The 5000-nt window shown below is 54.7% G+C and overlaps 1 non-coding gene across 1 annotated transcript; it reads left to right on the top strand.

The window, feature by feature from the left end:
* Window positions 1–3014: 3014 nt before the first annotated feature.
* On the top strand, window positions 3015–4923 carry LOC124732488. Its single transcript, XR_007008730.1, has one exon. It is a non-coding gene; the product is annotated as a small subunit ribosomal RNA (ribosomal RNA).
* Window positions 4924–5000: the final 77 nt, after the last annotated feature.

The raw sequence follows: 5000 nt of genomic DNA on the forward strand, positions 1-5000 counted from the left end.
CCTAACCCATGTTGTGCCTTAACCTAACCCATGTTGTCCCCTAACCTAACCCATGTTGTGCCTTAACCTAACCCATGTTGTCCCCTAACCTAACCCATGTTGTCCCCTAACCTAACCCATGTTGTCCCCTAACCTAACCCATGTTGTGCCTTAACCTAACCCATGTTGTGCCTTAACCTAACCCATGTTGTCCCCTAACCTAACCCATGTTGTCCCCTAACCTAACCCATGTTGTCCCCTAACCTAACCCATGTTGTCCCCTAACCTAACCCATGTTGTCCCCTAACCTAACCCATGTTGTCCCCTAACCTAACCCATGTTGTCCCCTAACCTAACCCATGTTGTCCCCTAACCTAACCCATGTTGTCCCCTAACCTAACCCATGTTGTCCCCTAACCTAACCCATGTTGTGCCCTAACCTAACCCATGTTGTGCCCTAACCTAACCCATGTTGTGCCCTAACCTAACCCATGTTGTGCCTTAACCTAACCCATGTTGTCCCCTAACCTAACCCATGTTGTCCCCTAACCTAACCCATGTTGTCCCCTAACCTAACCCATGTTGTGCCTTAACCTAACCCATGTTGTCCCCTAACCTAACCCATGTTGTCCCCTAACCTAACCCATGTTGTCCCCTAACCTAACCCATGTTGTCCCCTAACCTAACCCATGTTGTCCCCTAACCTAACCCATGTTGTCCCCTAACCTAACCCATGTTGTCCCCTAACCTAACCCATGTTGTGCCCTAACCTAACCCATGTTGTCCCCTAACCTAACCCATGTTGTGCCTTAACCTAACCCATGTTGTGCCTTAACCTAACCCATGTTGTCCCCTAACCTAACCCATGTTGTCCCCTAACCTAACCCATGTTGTGCCTTAACCTAACCCATGTTGTGCCGTAACCTAACCCATGTTGTGCCTTAACCTAACCCATGTTGTGCCTTAACCTAACCCATGTTGTGCCTTAACCTAACCCATGTTGTGCCTTAACCTAACCCATGTTGTGCCTTAACCTAACCCACGTTGTCCCCTAACGTAACCCACGTTGTCCCCTAACGTAACCCACGTTGTCCCCTAACGTAACCCACGTTGTCCCCTAACGTAACCCACGTTGTCCCCTAACGTAACCCACGTTGTCCCCTAACGTAACCCACGTTGTCCCCTAACGTAACCCACGTTGTCGCCTATCGTAACCCACGTTGTCGCCTAAACCTGCTCTGTAATTGTTATACGACTCGTTCAATTAGTGTAGTGTTGCCCACCCGCAACCCTCGCAATATAGTTCGCTACTCGCACTGCCCGCTCCCCTGTGTATCGCTTCATGTTAAACACCTTGCAAGTCTTGCTGACTTTCCACATGCTCCTGCTGTACACTGTAATGTGGATGGCAGCAGGGCGTACATGCCGCCCCCCCCCCCCCCCCACCTCTCCCCACGTCCCCACCTTGCCCCCTGCCTTCGCAAGGTGGTTGGTGACAAGTTTGCATGTTCAATGCCCTTCGCATGCGACGTACGCAGGCTACGTTGTGGTGCGGCCTGTGTCAACTGTCCGCTGATGTCGTACGCGTGAACCACAATCTGTACTGCACATTCGTCCTTATGTACTGAATGATACATCGTGGCACATGTGTGACCGTACAACGACTGCGCCCAAAAACGGCGGACCATACAGTGCAAATATTGTGCACGCAGCTACGTGTCGTCTCCCTATGAGAGCTGGATTGCAGTGTGGTACGCCATAGAGACGTGTGGGAGGAACGGACGCCGTGGATGGCGATCAGCATGAGCTGTCTGTTGATGTATTCGGACCTAGTCGTCTCTCCTCACACACCGTGATGGCATGGTGCAGCGCGTTCCATATCTGCGACATGCTACAGAAGCCGGTTGACAGTCGTTCGAGCAATGGACATCGCATACGTACGGGGGCCACCTTCCACGTATTGTCTAGGCGTGCACATTTTGTTGCGTGTATGTGGGCAGACGTAGTGTGGCGTGACACCTGACACAGGCATGCAATAATGGTTGAAGTTGCAAATGGCGATGGACGCCTACGTTTTCTGGTGAAGTTACGCAAATGAAGAAATGGTAACCCGTTGTGGTGCGGTTGTTCTCGCTAGGGGTGAATCGGTGATGGCGACGATAGGTTGAGGTACTAACCGGTTGTTCCAGCGATACCCACCATGCCGACGAAACTGAACGGCATCTGGGTGTGAAGCGATACGCGGCGGTGGCTGGGTGGGACCGTCCCCGGCCGGTGAGGGGGCGCCTCCCGGCGTGCTGGCCGCGCGGTGCGTGGGCGCACGCGCTACAGCCGGCTGGTGGGGGCGGCCAGTGGCAGGCGCGCCGGCCGACGGACGCGGCAGGCGTCGCAGCTGCGCGCCGGCGCACCCTGCGCGCGGCGCCGTGCGGCCAAAGTAGGTCCTCGCGGGCCCGGTGCGAAGCGCGGTGGACATCTGCAGTGTGCTGGTCCGATTGAGGACTGTGTGCGTTGAGGATGCGCCGCCGCCCGGCGCTCGGCGCCGCGACGCCGTCTGCTGCTCGGTCGCCCCAGCGGTTCTCGCTGGTGGTTTGTATCGCAGCTGTGCGGATGTGTTGGCGTGTGCGCTGTGCTGGGAGAGTTCGCTTCGGCACCCAAGTGGGGCTTTTGTCCTTCTGTGGCGCTGGCGTTGGAGCTGCCGGTCACCGTAGGTGGCGCGTGTTGTCTCCCGCCGGCAATGCCACGACAGCACGCTCCCGGGCCTCTGTCGGCAGCGGCAAGCTCAGTTGGGAGCACGGGTGGTCGCACCGAAAGCGTCTACTCGCCTAACTCCGGGCGATTGCGCCTCTCTCGAACCCGACCAAGTACTTGGGACGGCGCTGCGCGCCGCCGGGACCTGAGAGGGTTTCGAGGTGTATTGTGCAGGGGAGCTCAGCCTCCTCCTGTTTGCAGAATGATTGAGCGGACGCTTGCGTGTTCGCGCGGGCCCCCGGGACACACTCCCGGGCGGCCGGCTGCTCAGCTCTAGTTGACGCAGCTCCCTGGTTGATCCTGCCAGTAGTCATATGCTTGTCTCAAAGATTAAGCCATGCATGTCTCAGTACAAGCCGCATTAAGGTGAAACCGCGAATGGCTCATTAAATCAGTTATGGTTCCTTAGATCGTACCCACGTTACTTGGATAACTGTGGTAATTCTAGAGCTAATACATGCAAACAGAGTCCCGACCAGAGATGGAAGGGACGCTTTTATTAGATCAAAACCAATCGGTCGGCTCGTCCGGTCCGTTTGCCTTGGTGACTCTGAATAACTTTGGGCTGATCGCACGGTCCTCGTACCGGCGACGCATCTTTCAAATGTCTGCCTTATCAACTGTCGATGGTAGGTTCTGCGCCTACCATGGTTGTAACGGGTAACGGGGAATCAGGGTTCGATTCCGGAGAGGGAGCCTGAGAAACGGCTACCACATCCAAGGAAGGCAGCAGGCGCGCAAATTACCCACTCCCGGCACGGGGAGGTAGTGACGAAAAATAACGATACGGGACTCATCCGAGGCCCCGTAATCGGAATGAGTACACTTTAAATCCTTTAACGAGTATCTATTGGAGGGCAAGTCTGGTGCCAGCAGCCGCGGTAATTCCAGCTCCAATAGCGTATATTAAAGTTGTTGCGGTTAAAAAGCTCGTAGTTGGATTTGTGTCCCACGCTGTTGGTTCACCGCCCGTCGGTGTTTAACTGGCATGTATCGTGGGACGTCCTGCCGGTGGGGCGAGCCGAAGGCGTGCGACCGCCCCGTGCGTGCTCGTGCGTCCCGAGGCGGACCCCGTTGAAATCCTACCAGGGTGCTCTTTATTGAGTGTCTCGGTGGGCCGGCACGTTTACTTTGAACAAATTAGAGTGCTTAAAGCAGGCAAGCCCGCCTGAATACTGTGTGCATGGAATAATGGAATAGGACCTCGGTTCTATTTTGTTGGTTTTCGGAACCCGAGGTAATGATTAATAGGGACAGGCGGGGGCATTCGTATTGCGACGTTAGAGGTGAAATTCTTGGATCGTCGCAAGACGAACAGAAGCGAAAGCATTTGCCAAGTATGTTTTCATTAATCAAGAACGAAAGTTAGAGGTTCGAAGGCGATCAGATACCGCCCTAGTTCTAACCATAAACGATGCCAGCCAGCGATCCGCCGCAGTTCCTCCGATGACTCGGCGGGCAGCCTCCGGGAAACCAAAGCTTTTGGGTTCCGGGGGAAGTATGGTTGCAAAGCTGAAACTTAAAGGAATTGACGGAAGGGCACCACCAGGAGTGGAGCCTGCGGCTTAATTTGACTCAACACGGGAAACCTCACCAGGCCCGGACACCGGAAGGATTGACAGATTGATAGCTCTTTCTTGATTCGGTGGGTGGTGGTGCATGGCCGTTCTTAGTTGGTGGAGCGATTTGTCTGGTTAATTCCGATAACGAACGAGACTCTAGCCTGCTAACTAGTCGCGTGACATCCTTCGTGCTGTCAGCGATTACTTTTCTTCTTAGAGGGACAGGCGGCTTCTAGCCGCACGAGATTGAGCAATAACAGGTCTGTGATGCCCTTAGATGTTCTGGGCCGCACGCGCGCTACACTGAAGGAATCAGCGTGTCTTCCTAGGCCGAAAGGTCGGGGTAACCCGCTGAACCTCCTTCGTGCTAGGGATTGGGGCTTGCAATTGTTCCCCATGAACGAGGAATTCCCAGTAAGCGCGAGTCATAAGCTCGCGTTGATTACGTCCCTGCCCTTTGTACACACCGCCCGTCGCTACTACCGATTGAATGATTTAGTGAGGTCTTCGGACTGGTACGCGGCATTGACTCTGTCGTTGCCGATGCTACCGGAAAGATGACCAAACTTGATCATTTAGAGGAAGTAAAAGTCGTAACAAGGTTTCCGTAGGTGAACCTGCGGAAGGATCATTACCGACTAGACTGCATGTCTTTCGATGTGCGTGTCGTGTCGCGCAACACGCTACCTGTACGGCTCGCAGTAGCCGTGC

This window comes from Schistocerca piceifrons, unplaced genomic scaffold (assembly GCF_021461385.2).
Source record: "Schistocerca piceifrons isolate TAMUIC-IGC-003096 unplaced genomic scaffold, iqSchPice1.1 HiC_scaffold_1349, whole genome shotgun sequence".
In the NCBI taxonomy this organism is placed as follows: Eukaryota; Metazoa; Arthropoda; class Insecta; order Orthoptera; family Acrididae; genus Schistocerca; species Schistocerca piceifrons.